The 19,680-nt window shown below is 45.5% G+C and overlaps 1 protein-coding gene and 1 long non-coding RNA gene across 2 annotated transcripts in view; one reads left to right on the forward strand and one right to left on the reverse strand.

The window, feature by feature from the left end:
* LOC149450295 (uncharacterized) overlaps positions 1-19,680 on the reverse strand; it is a 1,099,640-nt gene that overhangs the window by 602,961 nt on the left and 476,999 nt on the right. The gene's annotated exons all lie outside the window — the stretch shown is intronic.
* LOC149450305 (cytochrome P450 2C29-like) overlaps positions 13,871-19,680 on the forward strand; it is a 65,134-nt gene continuing 59,324 nt past the window's right edge. Inside the window, exon 1 of the mRNA XM_089692026.1 lies at positions 13,871-13,957. The gene's annotated coding sequence lies outside the window, so the exon portion shown is untranslated. The remainder of the gene's footprint in view (positions 13,958-19,680) is intronic.

A 19,680-nucleotide genomic window follows, 5' to 3' on the forward strand; every position in this document is an offset into this window, starting at 1 on the left:
AACTCCCCCCCCCCCCAAAAGCGTCTAGCCATCACCCGCAACCTCCGCAATCTGAACCCGACCCATCTCCACCCAGCAGCTGACCGTCTGTATGACTGCATCCTCCCTCTGTCATGCCCTAACCTGGCCACTACTGCATACAACGACTCACTGTCAGCTGCCCTCGACTCCCTGGCACCCCTAATCACAGGTAGCATTAGACCCCGACCGCTTCAACCCTGGCAAAACGACCACATGAAATGCCTCAAACGACGCAGTCGCACGCTGGAGCGCTTATGGCGCAAAACCAGATCCCCTCCCGCGTTCTCCCTCTATAAAGCCGCCTACCTCGCCTACACCACTTTCCTCCACGCCGCCAAGCAAACCTATTTCATAACCCTTATCAACACCATTTCCACCTGTCCTCGTCGGCTCTTCTCCACTTTCAAATCCCTGCTCTCTCCCCCCCCCCCCCACCCCCACCCAGCACCTCACTCACCGCCCACGAGATTGCCACTCACTTCCAAAACAAGATTGACGCAATCCGTAAGGACATTGTCAACTCACAATCCACCTCTCCACCCAGCCTCCCGCCCTCCTTCAACCCCTCAACCCTCCCCTCCCCTGACCTCATAGTCACACTACCCTCACTATACCTAACGCCCCGCACATCATCACCTCCCCAACACTCCGCTCCTTCAGCCCAACTACCCCCGAGGAGGTCTCTAAGGTCTTCATTGAAGCCCGCCTCACCACCTGCCCCCTGGACCCTATCCCCTCACATCTCCTCCAGTCACCCCCCCCCTCCATCATTCGCTCCCTCACCCACATCTTCAATTTCTCCCTCTCCACCGGCACCCTTCCCTCCCCTCTAAATCACTCACACATCACCCCCATACTCAAAAAACCCTCCCTTGACCCCAACTAACCTTAACAACCTTAGACCCATCTCTTTGCTGCCCTTCACTTCCAAGCTCCTTGAGCGCCTGGTCTACAATCGCCTAAGCGCCCACCTCACTGATAACAACCTTCTTGACCCTCTACAGTCTGGCTTCCGCCCCCTGCACTCCACCGAAACCGCCCTACTTAAAATCACCAATGACCTGCTAACTGCCAAAGCCAATGGCCACTATTCTATCCTCCTGCTCCTTGACCTCTCTGCGGCCTTCGTCACTGTTGACCACCCTCTCCTCCTTGCCAAACTGCACTCCCTTGGCATCAAGGACGCTGCTCTCTCCTGGTTCGCCTCCTACCTTTCCCAACGCTCCTTCAGCGTCACCTACAACACTGCCACCTCCCCCCCTCCCCCTCTCTGTTGGGGTCCCCCAAGGCTCTGTCCTCGGGCCCCTCCTCTTCTCCATCTGTACCTCCTCCCTTGGCAAACTTGTTCACTCCCACGGCTTCAATTACCACCTCTATGCCGACAACACCCAAATTTACCTCTCCACCCCCCACCTCACCCCCTCACTCTCTGCCCGCATTGCCCACCTCCTAAACGACATATCAGACTGGATGTCGCTCCATTTCCTCAAACTTAACCTATCCAAAACCGAGCTCCTGGTCTTCCCCCCACCCCGTGCCCCCCCCATCCTCTCCATCACTACTAACAACGCCACCATCTCTCCCACCCCACACGCCAAAGTCCTGGGTGTCACCCTGGACTCCCACCTCTCCTTCCTACCCCACATCCAACTGCTATCTAGATCTTGCAGGCTCCACCTCCGCAACATCTCCAAGATACGCACATTCCTCACCCCAGACACCACCAAACAACTCGTACACTCCCTCATCATCTCATGCCTGGACTATTGCAATTCCCTTCTCACTGGCCTACCCAAACGAACGCTATCCCCACTCCAGTCGATCCTAAACTCAGCGGCCAGACTCATCCACCTCACCAAGCGCTCCACATCTGCCTCCCCCCTCTGCCAATCCCTTCATTGGCTCCCGATTGCCCAACGCATCAAGTTCAAGCTGCTAACTCTGACCTACAAGGCCACTCACAATGCCGCCCCGAACTACATAACTGACCTAATACCCAGATACTACCCTACCTGTGCCCTCCGCTCCTCACAGGACCTCCTGCTCTCTAGCTCCCTGGTCTCCTCCTCCCACGCCCGATTGCAGGACTTCTCCAGGACTTCCCCCATCCTTTGGAACTCCCTACCCCAATCCATCAGACTGTCACCTACCCTCCTCACCTTCAGGCACACCCAGAAAACCCTCCTCTTCAGGGAAGCCTACCCCAACCTCACCTAACACCCGACCTCACCTAACAACTAACCTCCTCCACTCCATCCCCCACAGCCATCTCCTCCTGTACCACCTTCCCCTCCCTCCTAGATTGTAAGCTCAAAAGAGCAGGGCCCTCGAACCCCTCGTGTATTGTATTGTTACTGTCCTGTCTCATGTTCTGTCCCCCTTGCTACTGTACAGAGCTGAGCATACCCTTTGGTGCTATATAAATACTGTATAATAATAATAATAATAAGGAGAAGTATTGCCCAGCTCTTTTGGCCAGACTTCTATGGGTCACAGGAGTGCACTTAGCTCTGAACTTCTGTGACCCAGATTCATAGCAGCAGTGTGGACTATTGCACTCCTGGCGTATGACATTAAATATCGTAAATTTTGAGCAGTCTGTATAAAGGTAAGAACAAATTGTCCCATTTCCTGTCACCATTTTTTGCCTGTTTTTCCCTCCAGGTGAGAGCTGTCAGCCCTCTGTATTTTTACAGATGGTTTGAAAAAAAAAAAAAACCCTGCTTGCCCCCATGTCTGTGATGAGAATTATGTAAAAAAGTCTCAGGTGCTAAAATATGGAGCATTTCACCACCTGGTACTGCAGTTGTGCTGGCACTGTTAGTCCAACAGTGACACCATAGTTCTGGTGTCTGTAGAGAAGCACCGCTGACCACCAATACTAGGTGATTGTAGTGGGATGTCTGGGTCACACAACAGGATTGCCCCTGTTATGGGTTCTTTTGGGCTACACTAGGCACCTGTAACAGGATCACTTAACTTTACACCCACATGGAAGAAAAATATATTTTAAATATATTTTAAATATATTCTTCCCAAATATATTGACATATATGTGAAATGCTACAATTTTTAGGCCATATTCAATATATTTAAAATATATTTCAATAAATATATATGTATGTGTGTGTGTGTGTGTATATATATATATATATATACAGTTGCAAGAAAAAGTATGTGAACCCCTTGGGATTACGTGGAGTTTTGCATGAATTGGGCATAAAATGTGCTCTGAACATCATCTAAGTCACAACAATAGAAGAACACTGTCTGCTGAACATAATACTACACAAACATTTGATGTTGCCATGGTTTAATTGCACATAACATGTAAACATTCACAGCGCAGGGAGGAAAAAGTATGTGAACCTTTGGACTTAATAACTGGGTGACCCTCCTTTGGCAGCAATAACCTCAACCAAACGTTTCCTGTAGATCAGACCTGCACAACGATCTGGAGTCATTTTGGACCACTCCTCTTCACAAAACTGTTTCAGTGTAGCAATATTCTTGGGATGTCTGGTGTGAATCGCTCTCTTAAGGTCATGCCACAGCATTTCAATGGGGTTGAGGTCAGGACTCTGACTGGGCCACTCCAGAAGGCGTATTCTGTGCTGTTGCAGCCATTGTTTTGTTGAATTACTTGTATGCTTTGGGTCATTGTCCTGTTGCATCACCCATCCCCTGCGGAGCTTCAGTTGGCGGGCAGATGGTCGTACGTTTTCTTGCAAAATGTCTTGATAAACTCTGGAATTCATTTTCCCATCAATGACAACAATCTGTCCAGGCCCTGAGGCAGCAAAGCAGCCCCAAACCATGATGCTCCCTCCGCCATGTTTCACAGTGGGGATGAGGTTTTGATGTTGGTGTGCTGTGCCTTTGTTTCTCCACACATAGTGTTGTGTGTTCTTCCCAAACAACTCAATCTTGGTTTCATCTGTCCACAGTATATTTTGCCAGTAGTGCTGTGGAACATCCAGGTGCTCTTTTGCAAACTTCAAACGTGCTGCAATATTCTTTTTGGACAGCAATGGCTTCCTCCGTGGTGTCCTCCCATGTACTCCATTCTTCTTTAATGTTTTCCTTATTGTAGATGTGTCAACAAAACTGTTAGCATGTGCCAGAGATTTCTGTAGGTCTTTAGCTGACACTCTGGGATTCTTCTTTACCTCATGCAGCATTCTGCGCTGTGCTCTTGCAGTCATTTTTACAGGACGACCACGCCTAGGGAGAGTAGCAACAGTGCTAAACTTTCTCCATTTGTAGACAGTCTGTCTTACCGTGGACACATGAACATCAAGGCTTTTGGAGATACTTTTGTAACCCTTTCCAGCTTCATGCAAGTCAACAATTCTTGATCGTAGGTCTTCTGAGAGCTCTTTTCTGCGAGGCATGGTTCACATCAGACAGTGCTTCTTGAAACCAGTAAACCCAAAACAGGTGTGTGTTTTTTAAGGGCAGGACAGCTGTCAGCAACACATCCAATATCATCACACTGATTGGAGTCAAGGTTGGCTCACTCCTGGCTCCAATTAGCTCTGGGAGAAGTCATTAAGCTAGGGCCTCACATACTTTTTCCTCCCTGCACTGTGAATGTTTACATGTTATGTGCAATTAAACCATGGCAACATCAAATGTTTGTGTAGTATTATGTTCAGCAGACTGTGTTCTTCTATTGTTGTGACTTAGATGACGTTCAGAGCACATTTTATGCCCAATTCATGCAAAACTCCACGTAATCCCAAGGGGTTCACATACTTTTTCTTGCAACTGTATATATATATATTTTGTGAGAACTCGCTTCCAGTGGTAGAGCTTTTCCTTTCAATAGCACACAGCAACTCGCTTCTTTTTAAGGGCCTTTTTGCCCAATTTTATTTAACAGAACGTCCTGTAACATAAAGCTTCCCACGCAGGGGTATCCACCATCAAGCAAAACAACAAAGATTCAGCCTCCTGGCTTGTACTCAGTTTGATGTCTGTCTCCTGCAGACTCTTCCCAAATTATGGCTCTTGCACACAGTTGGCCACTAGCACACAGCTAGTCTGGCTTCCACCTCTTCTTCGTGGAGCCCTCCTGACTCCTGTCTTCCGGGTGGAGCCCTCCTGACTCCGTCTGCCAGGGTGGAGCCAAGAACCCTGGTCCTGACTTCCACAAAAAGGCCTGCACGCACCTGTGCGATCAGTGCACTGGCTGCTCTCAATACATGGGCCCAGGATTGGAGATTTCATCCCTCCCAAATCTCTTTGAAATCTCCAGGCTACAGGTCCCAATACAGGTTTTACAAACCAAAGAGGAAACTTATAAACCAGTTTCCTCTGCATTATGAGAACTGCCTGGAGTCCCTCATCCTGTATGGTTGAGAATCCTGGGTGTCCATCATGATTTCCACCGTGGCAGGATACCGCACTGCCACAAAATATATATATATATATATATATATATATATATATATATATATACACATATACATATATACAGTGAGGAACAGAAGTATTTGAACCCCCTGCGATTTTGCAAGTTCTCCCACTTAGAAATCATGGAGGGGTCTGAAATTCACATTGTAGGTGCATTCCCACTCTGAGAGACAGAATTTAAAAAAGAATTCAGGAAATCACATTGTATGATTTGTAAAGAATGTATTTGTCTTGCACTGCTGAACAGAAGTATTTAAACACCTAAGAAACAGCAAGAATTCTGGCTCTCAAAGACCTGTTACTCTGCCTTTAAAAAGTCCACCTCTACTCCACTCATTAATCTAACTTATTAGCACCTGTCTGAGCTCTTTAAAGACACCTGTCCACCCCACAGTCAGTCAGACACCAACTACTACCATGGGCAAGACCAAAGATCTGTTAAAAGACACCAGAGACAATATTGTGGACCTCCACAAGGCTGGAAAGGGCTACGGGGCAATTGCCAAGCAGCAAATAGAAAATAGATCAACTGATGGAGCAATTGTTAGAAAATGGAAGAGGCTAAAGACGACTGTCAGTCTCCTTCGGACTGGGGCTCCATGCAAAATCTCACCTCGTGGGGTATCACTGATGATAAGAAAGGTGAGGAATCAGCCCAGAACTACAAGGGAGGAGCTGGTCAATGACATGAAGAGAGCTGGGACAACAGTTTCAAAGGTCACTGTTGGTAGAACACTACGCCGTCATGGTTTCAAATCATGCATTGCACGGAAGGTTCCTCTGCTCAAGTCATCACATGTCCAGGCCCGTCTGAAGTTTGCAAATGACCATCTGGATGATCCAGAGGAGGCATGGGAGAAAGTCATGTGGTCAAATGAGACCAAAGTAGAACTTTTTGGTCTAAACTTCACTCGTCATGTTTGGAGGAAAAAGAAGGATGAGTTGCATCCCAAGAACACCATCACTACTGTGAAGCATGGGGGTGGTAACATCATGCTTTGGGGGTGCTTTTCTGCCAAGGGGACAGGACGACTGCACTGTATTAAGGAGAGGATGAATGGGGCCATTTATTGTGAGATTTTGAGCAACAACCTCCTTCCCTCAGTCAGAGCATTGAAGATGGGTCGTGGCTGGGTCTTCCAACATGACAACGACCCGAAGCACACAGCCAGGAGAACCAAGGAGTGGCTCCGTAAGAAGCATATCAAGGTTCTGGAGTGGCCTAGCCAGTCTCCAGACCTAAATCCAATAGAACATCTTTGGAGGGAGCTGAAACTCCGTGTTGCTCAGCTGCAGCCCCGAAACCTGACAGATCTAGAGGAGATCTGTGTGGAGGAGTCGGCCAAAATCCCTGTTGCAGTGCAAACCTGGTCAAGGACTACAGGAAACGTCTGACCTCTGTAATTGCAAACAAAGGCTTCTGTACCAAATATTAACACTGATCTTCTCAGGTGTTCAAATACTTATATTCAAGACAAATAAACTCTTTAAAAATCATACAATGTGATTTCCTGAATTTTTTTTTAAATTCTGTCTCTCAGAGTGGGAATGCACCTAAAATGTGAATTTCAGACCCCTCCATGATTTCTAAGTGGGAGAACTTGCAAAATCGCAGGGGGTTCAAATACTTCTGTTCCTCACTCTGTGTATATACTGTATGTTGAAATGTGTTTTTATTACAAAATATATGAAAAATAAATTTTCAAATATACTGTATGTCTTTAAAAATATATTGGGGAATACCCAACCTTAAGGCGGTCCTCCACTCTTAGAGATGAACACACATCGCGTACACTTGCACAATAACTGTCCTTCAGGTAACTCTTGGGTACCCGTACAAATACGCACCTTCACTATCCACTTGCAATTAGGAGGGATACGCTGAGTCTGTGTCCACATCCACCTGTCCAGCATTCTCCACTACCTCCCTCCCAGTAGCAGAATGGAACCCCACCGTGCACTTAGCGTGGGCTCCATGCATGCACTTGACTCTTGACTTCTCTACCTCTGCACTAGCTGGGAACCTCAGGGGTGCCGAGCCGCTCCCATTGTTATGGGAAACAGACAGCTTTGGAAGGAGTGCTTCCAACACCTCCCTTGCTGCTAAAGGTTGTCCCACCTGACACAGGCACACGCTTATAGGATGCTTGACTGATTGCTGGCTTCCATTACCCTCAGTAACCACTTGCTGTACGGCACTAGGATGACTCTGTAAGTTCTGTCTTCATACCCCAATGTGTCTAGTGACCCAAAGTTTTAAGTGAAGTGTAAAATGTGCCAGGTACTTGCGTTGCACTTCTTTAAGAACTTCGGACTGAGCAGAAGGCTGGCTTTACTCAGAAAAGTGCCAGAAACATTAGAGTCCAACTGTTTAGGACCGACCGGCATTAGCCTCTAGCGCTCCACAGACCAGGATTTCCCAGGGCGCGGAATCTAAGCCCCGACCTGCTTGTTCACCAGAGCCCCTGATGGTGGGGATGGACTTGGCGCAGGCCAAAACCAGGTTGTGGCCCCTGGGTGCAACCAGCTGTGGTAGAGGCACTTGCCGGTGGTACATAGCAGGTGAGAGCCTGATGTGAGGAGACGGAGTGAGCGAAGTCAGACAGGCCGGGTCGGTAACGGTGGAGGCAGGATGGTACAATGCGGCAGGCAGAAGGATAAACAGGTCACAGGCCAGGTTCAGCAACAGGAGGTCAAACGTATGGGATAAGACAGAAGAATGGTCAGACAAGCCAGGGATCAGAGCAGGAGACAGTCAACGAATCAGGGTCAGGCAGGGTCGGCAACAAGGCAATGTCTCAGGACACAGGATAACAGGAAAAGACCATACGGCAATTTGAGCACAGTCAGAACCTGTTTAAATAGGGCGCCCTGCGCTCTTATTGGTGCCATGCACGCGTCCTCGATCGCGCATGCGTGACCGCCGTTGCCGCCGCGGGCGCCCAGGTCCTAGTGCCCGCACGCTAGTGCGCCCCAGCATACAGCGCATGAGCATACTCGCGCGCCGCGGTAAAGCCTGGGGTCCCTGACACCATCATGTGAGAACAGTCCTTTTTCCTATGTCCCTAAATCCTAACTCAGGCTTGTGTGCTGTCCTGGCATACCTACAAAATGTAGAGTCCATTAGTGGTAAGTCCATTAGGATCTGCAGAGTCCAGCAACTGGTGTCTTCGGTGTGAACCCTGGGCCCCAGTGGCTTTCTACATTACATTGGGTTCCAAGATAACAGAGAGGTGTAATGTCATTCTCTTTCAGGCCCAGGATTCACAGCAAGAGCCTCAGATCAGTGGGTCTGACCCAAGAAGCCCGCCAAGCGGAAAACCCGGGAACTCAGGTCAACCCTAATCCTCCCATCCTGGGACATCACCTAGCTAGCTGTATTGCAACCTGCTTAAATGTTTAAAGTGGTTCCAAAGGCTGAAAGTTTTTCTATGCATAAAGGTAACAAAGCTTCAGTGTGCAGTTCCCCCCTCAGCCCTCTAATACTTACCTGAGCCCGAAATTAAAACCCCATGAAGAAAATTATGCCACCATTGAGAAAGGAATGCTTAGCAATAAAGTGGACTTTAGATTCTCTCCGGTACTATGTGTTGGGTAGACAGTTTGAACTGGTAACAGATCATGCTCCAATAAAGTGCATGGCACAAACCAAAGACCAATAGGAGGGTGAATAGGTGGTTCCTGGCCCTTCAAGAAATTAGTTTTATCATAAAACACCACCCCAGTGTTTGGGGAATGCAGATGCCCTGTCCCGAGTGTACGCATGCTTGCCAGCCTGTGTTTGTTCCAACACCAAGTTTGAAACGGGAGGGGGTGTGTATGTGACAGGAAGCCAGGAAAAACTACGGGTGTGGCCAGGATGGGGGGTATTTGTTCCAGATTCATGCTATACACTGACTGTTTTTCCTTTTGTGCTGTAAAGTGAACCTGTTTGGGTTAATGAGCTCAACTGTAGCAGGTTGAGGGCTCTGGGCTTTATAAAATACCCAGGCTGCTGGGGGGGGAGGGGGAGAAGCTCCGACCTGGAACCAGATTTCTGTGCAGGACAGAATGGGGAGAAACCAAGCAATACTGTGGTGAGATTAATTCTGTGTGACTATGGACTTTCAGATACTGTGTGAACGCCATGTGCCTGAGCAGCGGTAGGCTGCTTCCAGACAAGTAGATAGGATCCTGTGTTTGCTGTTTGACGCCCAAGGTGGAAAGGCTTTATTTTCTGTTTGTGTGTGGGGGGGGGGTTCTGTTTGTTTTCTTTTTTTTGCTGTTTTAGATATCTGCACTTAGTGATCACTGACCTTGTAAATAAAGCACAACTTGTTTCACCGAGATCCTGTTGTCAGGCCGTGCCTCTTTCCCCATACTTGGACTCATACAGGGGGTCACGCACGACCCGCTACTGAGCTAATTCCTCACAGGGGGATGCTACTCCAGGCATCTGAGACGAGGTCATTTTCCTACATATGGGGTACCTTTGCTTAAATGCCATTTCTTCAGTGCCGAGGGACAAGGCTGAGGCTGCCGTGGTGGACTACTCAACCCTAAGGTGGGCCTCTGACATTAGAGATGACTGAATGCCTCTCATGCACTAAAAGGACTCTTCCATACCTGTAGAAGACAGATTGCTGCAGAAGTGCCAACATCTCCCTCCCTGCAAGAGACTATATCACCTTCCACATGAACACGCTTAGCAACTGGTCAATTTCCAGACCTCTGTTACCCCTGGTAACCACTAGCTGTATACTGATGTCTTCATACTCCACTGTGCTAGTGACCCAAGCTGTAGACTATATACAAAGTGGTAGAAAGTTTTGAGACTAGCTCTGTTTACAAGAAAGTACTTTATCTATGTTTGCACAATATCACCTTCAAAATAGTTCCCTTTCACAGCAATACAGCACTCCCAGCATTCATGCCACTTCTGGAATGTGGCCTGGAAGTCTTCTTTTCAAAGCGTGTCAAGCATCTGCTGCTATTCGCACTGGATCTGTGCAAGGTTGTCAAAACGACAACCTTTCAGCTGGATCTTCATCTTCGGGAAGAGAGCGGAGTCTGCAGGAGCCAAATCTGTCAAGTAGGATGGGTGCAGAAGCGATATCATTGCAGTCTGGGAACAAACTCTGCATCAACACGCTGCATGTTCAAATCACATGTGAGGATTGCCTGGACTGTTCCGTATGACACTCCAACAATGGCAGCATGTTGTGGATTGTTCTTGGAGGATCATCCTGCACAAGAATGGTTTACACATTTCAACATTATCGTGGGTCAAGCTTGTTGAAGGTCTTCCCGATCTCTTGTCTTCTAGTGATGTTCTTCTGCTCTTGAAGCGCACGTGTCATAAACTTGCCGAATCGATCTCTGTGGCAGATTTGTCCAGTTTCCTGCAGAATTTCATGCCTGCTATTTTTGCTTCAACTTGCTGTCCACGATGAAATGGTAGATGTGGTAATGAACGTGATCAGAATAGCACCAGTTGCACAGCTCCCGATATACACAGGAATATGTCTTTTGGCACACTGACTTATGAAGGTCAGTGCTCCCTGTGACTGTGCGTGCAGCCTTGTACTGCCATCTGTTAGTGTGTTACAAAACTAGTCTCGAAACAATTTGATACCACCTTTTATCCCAGTTGCTTGCATTACACCAGTTTTTAGTATCTTTAGACCAGGCAAAGTTTCAAAGCTTGACTTGACTAATGGTACAGTTCTTAGAGGCCCCAGCTAGGAATGATGCTCTGCTGGACCTGGTAATCTCAAACCATGCAGAGCTGATTACGAATGTCCATATAAAAGAACATCTGGGTAGCAGTGACCATAACATGATTTAATTTATTGTTAGCTGTAAACAGCGAGCACATACGGGAAAAATAAAAATGCTCAACTTTAAGAGCGCTAATTTTCCAAGGCTGAGAGCTGCTCTCCAAGACTTAAGGTGGGAATACATGATTAGAAAATCGACCGATCAGTCATCCGATGAACGAGAGGCATTCATTCGTTGGTCGAAATCATGGCCCACATTATCCAATCAAAAAAATTGTTCAGCGGGCAATACGTAGTGTTGACGTCTTCCGTACAAGTGGAAGTGATGCGGTGTGCGTGTGACCTTGTAGCCACGCCCTTCCAGCCAGAACGAGCGATATACACAACAATTACCAGCAATGAGTATAATATCGTTTATTACATGACCTATATACATAAATAGTGATACATAAAATATAATCTGCAGAATTCTGGTTTCATTATCTCATTGGGCCAATCTACTTTTAACATATGGATTGTTCGTTCGTGTTTACGAAGATTCCTTGGACATAAACATCCGGGTCATCTGCTTTGGCTCATGTGCGATAGCGCTTGATAGATTTTTTTCGTACGACCGTCATACCACCGCATAGAAAATCAGTTGTTCATATGCGAAACGACAAACTTTTTCACTGTTGTTCAACCGGATTTTTTTCGTTCACAATACTGTTATCGGTTAAAACATCCTGCTCATCAACGAAGAGAAAATCGTTCGATCAGTGGTTCCGCTAAATTTTCCGGACGATTTTCTTTGCATGCGTACGGGGCATTAGACTGGGAGGGAATATTGGCATCAATGAAAACAACACAGAAATGGGAGTTCTTCAAAGACTGTATGTGACCACACTGCAAAATACATTCCCATGGGCAACAAGTTTAAAAGGCTAAAAATCAAACCTATGTGGCTTACGGACAAAATTAAAAAAGCTATAAATAATGAGAAAAGAGCTTTTATCAGATATAAAAACGAAGGAACGCTATTATCGCTGAAACATTACAAAGAAAATTAGCAGGACCAACCCCCAAAAATTCTTCCAATATATTAATAGTAAAAGGTCCGGTCCGAGCATGTAGGCCCTTTACAGAATCATCTAGAGGGGGTGACTGGGGACAAAGAGAAGGCAAATTTATTAACCACTTAATGTCCGGACACTTTCACCCCCTTCCAGTCCAGGCCAATTTTCAGCTGTCAGTGCTATCACACTTTGAATGACAATTGTGCGGTCATGCAACACTATACCCATATGAATTTTTTTTAAACAGATACAACTTTATTGTGGTGGTATTTATTCACCACTGGGATGTTTATTTTTTTTGATATATAAATGAAAGTCCAAAAATTTTGAACAAAAGTGTCACTGTACTACTTGTGGGGGGTGATGAAGATTTTTTTTTTTGTTTTTTACACGAATTGCTTTTACACCTATAAAGGCTGTAAAAGCAATCATTTCTCCTTCTCCCTGGCTGCATTCCTGCAGCCATTGAGAAATGCTGTGATTGGTCACAGCTTGTCACATGGTACAAGGTTGTTTGTAAATAGCCCTGTACCATGTGACCTCTGTGATCATTCACAGATTTCACACGTAGTAAGCAATGATCTCAGAAGTGAGGTCCCGACACAGAGGTTCCGTACAGCAAGCGGTGTTCCGCTGTGTCCAGAGTACTTGCACTTGCCGGGTATCGTACTTGCACTTGCTGGGTATGGATATCGTACTTGCACTTGCCGGGTATCGTACTTGCGCTTGCTGGGTATTGGTATCGTACTTGCACTTCCCGGGTATCGGTATCGTACTTGCACTTGCCGGGTATCGTACTTGCGCTTGCTGGGTATCGGTATCGTACTTGCACTTCCCGGGTATCGGTATCGTACTTGCACTTGCTGGGTATTGTACTTGCCAGGTATTGACATCGTACTGTGTTTTTATTTTTAACAAATCCCCTATTATTGGCCCTTCTAAACCAGCTGCAGGGGCGTCCCTAGGGTTGGTGTCACCCAGTGCGATAACACTTGGTGATACCCCCTCTGACGATCCCTGCAGAATGGATCGGATCTGCGGATGGGGCATAATGGATTCCGATCCATTATGCTCCCCAATCCACAGATCTGATCCATCCTGCGGGGATCGTCAGCATGCAACGTATACGGGGTGACACCGGGCCCGCTCCACAAAAAGGTAAGTTGTAAAGAAAGCCGACGATCCCTGCAGGATGGATTGGATCCATTCTGCGGGGATCGTCGGCTTGCTTAACTATTTATCTTTTCGTGGAGCGGGTCCGGTGTCACCCTGTGCGGTAGGTGTCACCCGGTGTGGGCCGCACCCCCTGCAGCTGCCTCGGAACGCCACTGACTAGCTGACCTTGGATCAAAAGTCCTTGCAGCTTATTAAGATTAAAGAATTTTGGCCGGTGAATTCCCGCATTCGTTTGCTGGGACCCCAAACCTCAAAATACACAGAAATCCCCATCTTCATCCCTACTTGAGATCTGGAAGTTCCTGTTGGACAGGTTGATAAGGTAATGTTACACAAGACAAGATCATATCCAGTGACTGCGCACTCCTTGTTTACAGGTACTGATGGCTTACTCATTAACAGGATCCATGGGGAGGATTTGTAACAAGAATGAACTTTACTGAGGTCAGTCAGGACTGTTAACACCAAAACACCAGTAAAGATACAGGGAAGGCACTGATTAGTGGTCCCACCTCTACTAAAGAGCAGGTAATGATAATGGGGTTCTTTATGGGGGGCTATCATTCTGTACCTACTATTCCACCTTTTATAGAAGTGTACATTGAATTCTTTGATAAGTGTGTCCATTTATGATGTATACCTCCAATCACGTGTGTTTCCCATAGGATCTCTTGAAGGGGAATTGTAGTCTTTGTAATGCTTCTTTGCTTTTTATCTATATACTGTATGAAAGATCAGCTGTACATAACCTTTTTATTATAAAAAGTGACTTTGTGGCCCAAATGTGATCAGTGCCCCCCAACAGATAATGTGGACCCCTTGCTGTGAGTCAAAACGCTCTCCTTCTGGTGAGGATTATCTTTCTGTTCCACTTGCTGTTCTCCGATCTCCTCCAAGCACTCAGTAGTACAGAGCATAGTAATGTTGGTGCTTCAAACAAAAAATAGGGGAAGGGGGAACAGTCATAGTGTAGTAATAACTATTATTATAGAAATACATTTATATTTTCATAAACATTCCGCTTTAAGTGTGTAAACCTGATGGGCAGCTGGATTGCATTCTGGGAACACCGCTGTTCCACATGCATTACACATCGTATGTGACATCACTGGACACCAGAAACTCCATCCAATGCGTTTTGTCCCTCCGATTGGGCGTCTTCAGAGGTCTTAGAATGGAGAACAGCAAGTGGAACAGAGATTTTCCTCACCGGAAGGACCGCTTTTTTTTTTTTGCTCACAGCAAGGGGTCCACCTTCTCTGGTCAGTGTGGTCACAAGAGGGGCACTGATCAATGATCACAGTTTGAGTACAAAGTCACTTTTTATGGTTTGCAGAGTACTTTATTGGAAAGGATACAATAGTGAATTGGAAGCACTTAACCACAAAAGTGGATGTTTTATGGACACTTTTTTAAAATTTGATAATAAGGTTCAGTTATACTGTTGAACGCTGTGAGTATACTTTTTCTTTTCATGTATTAGTGGGTTACACTTGAGCAGCAGCACCGCTATTGATATTGTTCACCTTTTGTTTATTATTTTCACCTATAGCGCAAGTAGTTTTTATTGTATGAAAATGTCCTAACACCCTTTTATTTGTGTAGATTGTATTATACATGTACATAGAAGGCAGACCTGTTTACTTAGACCAGCTCTGCTTGCTGCTCAGTGATTCTGTCTGGCTGCTCCTTATATCTCACTGTGGGTCCAGGGAGAACTGGGCTGGGGGCAGAAGAGTATTTGTTCCCCTCCAGCCAATACAAATTTTGATATGTTGTGCTGGTAGCCCTCAGTGGAGATACTCTTCTATTCTCTTCCATTATCCAATTCTCTCTACTCCCCTGTATTATCCAACCCCACTGTCTTCTTTGCTCCCTTTCATTATCCAGCGTCACTGCCTTCTGTCTACTATCTTCCATTATCCGGCCCCACTCTCTTCTGTCCACAACCTCACTCCCTTTCATTATAAAAACCCCACTGCCATCACTTCACTCCCTTTCCATTATGTGGCTTTACTGTCTCCCACTAATCCTTTCCATTATCCAGCCCAAATGTCTTCTCTTTAATCCCTTTCTTCCATTATCCAGCCTCAATTATTTCTCTACTTTCCATTATCCAATCACACTGGTTTCTCTCTACTCTCTTCCATTATCCAGCCTCACTGCCTTTATTTGAACCCCTTCTATTACCAAGTTTCATTCCATTCTCTCTACTCCCTTTCATTATCCAGCCTCACTCCCTTCTCTCAATCACTTTTCATTATCAAACCCTGCTGTCTTCGCTGTACTGCCTTCCATTTTGCAGCTTGACTGCCTTACCAACACTCCATGATTCATCCCTACTGCCTTCCCTTGACTCCCTTCCATTATCCAACTCAATTGCCTTCCCTCTATTCCCCTCCATTATGGCCCTCTGTTCTCCTAGATTTTAGGCTCTAATGCGCAGGGCCCTCTGTTTCCTCTTGTACCAAATTGTATTGTAACTGTAATGTCTACCTTCATTTTGTAAAGTGCTGTGCAAACTGTTGGCGCCATATAACTCCTGTATAATAATAATTATCCAGCTCAACTGTCTCCTCTCTACTCTTTTGCATTATCAATCCCAAATGATTACCCTCTACTCACTTGCATTATCCAAACCAAATGCCTTGTCTCTACTCCTTTACATTATCCAGCACAGGGGCTAAATGGTTAGCACTTCTGCCTGGCAGCACTAGGGTCGTTGGTTCAAATCCCAGCCATGGCACCACCTGCCTGGAGTTTGCATGTTCTCCCTGTGCCTGCATTGGTTTCCTCTGGGTACTCCAGTTTCCTCTCACACTCCAAAGACATGCTATTAGGTTAATTGGATCTAGTCTAAATTGTCCCCAGTATGTGTATGTATGAATGTGAGTTAGGGACCTTAGATTGTACACCCCTTGAGGGTTAGGGACTGATGTGAATGTACAATATATATGTGTAAAGCACTGCATAAATTGATGGTGCTATAATAAATAAAAAAAATACATTTATCCAGCCTTTTTCTATGCCTTTCCATTATCCAATCACACTGGTTTCTCTCTACTCCATTCCATGGTCCAGCCTCAATATTTTCCCTCTACTTCCTTCCATTATCCAGTGTCACTGCTTCCTCTCTACTCCCTTCCATCATCCATCCCCACTGCCTTTATTCTACTCCCTTCTATTATCCAACCCAACTGCTCTCTACTCCTCCATCATCCAACCCCATTGCCTTCTCTCTACTCTCTTCCATTACCCAGTGTCACTTCTATCATCTAATCCCACTGCCTTCACTCTACTCCCTTCTGTTATTCAACCCAACTGCTCTCTACTCTCTTCAATCATCTAACCCCACTGCCTTCCCTCTACTCCCTTCTATTATCCAGAGGTCTGACATTCCTTCTAAGTCAAACCAAATACTCCCTTTTAATCATAGAGCTCTGACTAAGCAGGGGGTATTTCAATCCTCTGAAAAGAGAGCAATGATCCTTCACTGCAGCATGCTGGCAGTGGCCAGGTGTTTCTACTCGGGTTGTGGCTGATTTTTAAATGAAAACAAACTGTAGGTCTTTGCACACCCGAATGCCCTCTAGGTTCTTTTGGTATATAGGGAAGTTATTAATCCCACAATCAAACCTCGCTCAGACTCTGAAAAACAGGAACTGTAAAGCAGAGTTTCTAACCAGCAGAGGAGGGTTTGGATTATTTGACCTGGGGGCAAACACAACCGACTAGTCCTTTCATGGTGGGGATGGATTTCTGAGGGCTAGTTAAAGTCTACAGCACAAAGTGTACTATGGTGCCACAATGATTGGTGAGAAAGGTGGGTGTTCCTAAAGGATGTGGTTTATTGTGCCTCAATATTTCATATCTTCCAGAATTTGCTTCTTTTGCAGCTCTCAGCATTCAGCCACATGACATGAGGTCAATGTTAGGAGACTTTCCTCTGCCAGAGACAAGACCTAGTGGAGTGCAGATACAGTTGCAAGAAAAAGTATGTGAACCCCTTGGGATTACGTGGAGTTTTGCATGAATTGGGCATAAAATGTGCTCTGAACGTCATCTAAGTCACAACATTAGAAGAACACAGTCTGCTGAACATAATACTACACAAACATTAGATGTTGCCATGGTTTAATTGCACATAACATGTAAACATTCACAGTGCAGGGAGGAAAAAGTATGTGAACCTTTGGACTTAATAACTGGTTGACCCTCCTTTGGCAGCAATAACCTCAACCAAACGTTTCCTGTAGTTGCAGATCAGACCTGCACAACGATCTGGAGTAATTTTGGACCACTCCTCTTCACAAAACTGTTTCAGTGTAGCAATATTCTTGGGATGTCTGGTGTGAATCACTCTCATAAGGTCATGCCACAGCATTTCAATTGGGTTGAGGTCAGGACTCTGACTGGGCCACTCCAGAAGGCGTATTCTGTGCTGTTGCAGCCATTATTTTGCTGAATTACTTGTATGCTTTGGGTCATTGTCCTGTTGCATCTCCCATCCTCTGCGGAGCTTCAGTTGGCGGACAGATGGTCGTACATTTTCCTGCAAAATGTCTTGATAAACTCTGGAATTCATTTTCCCATCAATGACAACAATCCGTCCAGGCCCTGAGGCAGCAAAGCAGCCCCAAACCATGATGCTCCCTCCGCCATGTTTTACAGTGGGGATGAGGTTTTGATGTTGGTGTGCAGTGCCTTTTTTTCTCCACACATAGTGTTGTGTGTTCTTCCCAAACAACTCAATCTTGGTTTCATCTGTCCACAGTATATTTTGCCAGTAGTGCTGTGGAACATCCAGGTGCTCTTTTGCAAACTTCAAACGTGCTGCAATATTCTTTTTGGACAGCAATGGCTTCCTCCGTGGTGTCCTCCCATGTACTCCATTCTTGTTTAATGTTTTCCTTATTGTAGATGTGTCAACAAAAATGTTAGCATGGTCTTCTGAGAGCTCTTTTCTGCGAGGCATGGTTCACATCAGACAGTGCTTCTTGAAACCAGTAAACCCAAAACAGGTGTGTGTTTTTTAAGGGCAGGACAGCTGTCAGCAACACATCCAATATCATCACACTGATTGGAGTCAAGGTTGGCTCACTCCTGGCTCCAATTAGCTCTGGGAGAAGTCATTAAGCTAGGGCCTCACATACTTTTTCCTCCCTGCACTGTGAATGTTTACATGTTATGTGCAATTAAACCATGGCAACATCTAATGTTTGTGTAGTATTATGTTCAGCAGACTGTGTTCTTCTATTGTTGTGACTTAGATGACGTTCAGAGCACATTTTATGCCCAATTCATGCAAAACTCCACGTAATCCCAAGGGGTTCACATACTTTTTCTTGCAACTGTAGCTATATAATGCCCACCATGTGTCAATGACTACACATCTCTATAATTCCATTTATAAAATAGAACCAAAGGAAGGAGAAAGCACATGGACAGGATGTATTGAACTATCAGAACCTCCAGTTTTTGGAGAGCATATGGAAAGGACAACATTGTGAGGTCATTTTAAAGTAAATCTAAAACTAAAAATCTAAAAGGAAAAGTTTTGGCTATACATACACAAATGTATCTTTTCCAGTCTTTCTTTCTAATCTAATCTTTGGCACAGTGAGCGCCCAGCCTAGAGAAGCGATAAGATAAGAGCAATGCAGGCGGCTTCTAGTCTGATGGACTAATATGATAAAAGGGTAGCGGATATATATATATATTTGTGTTTGTTTTTTATTTGTTTTTTTTGTGTGTTGTTGTTGTTTTTGCTTTTTGATGCTATTTTGAGAAAATTGAGTCATCAACTTCAGGTGGCAACCCCCCCCCCCCACCCCCACCCCCACACCACCAGTAAGATACTAATATTAGCCAGGAAGTCTTAAAAATGCTAAAAATAATACAATAATAAACAGTAATATATAATGCTATACATTTTACTACTAAAAATAAATAATAAAAGGTTCTCCCAAATTACCTTAAACCTATACAGAAATGTATGCTTGCATTAATCTGAGTCAGAGCCATGGCAATAGCTATAGCAGCCCAGTTGGCTGCTATGGAGCCGAGGGTGGAAGGGGGCTCCTTTGGAGGGGTTGTTGAGGAAATTTGAACATAGAATTTCAAATTAAAAAAGTCATCAAATGTACAGGAGAATTCAGAATTATTGCTGCCAGTCATGGATTTCCTTTGTTGGCTTGCAGTACGGAGAATTTGTTTGGTTGTCTAACACAATATAGTTTTATTATTACTAA

The sequence above is a fragment of the Staurois parvus genome, unplaced genomic scaffold, assembly GCF_062004578.1.
Source record: "Staurois parvus isolate SC_StPar_1 unplaced genomic scaffold, SC_StPar_1.0 ptg000575l, whole genome shotgun sequence".
NCBI lineage: Eukaryota > Metazoa > Chordata > Amphibia > Anura > Ranidae > Staurois > Staurois parvus.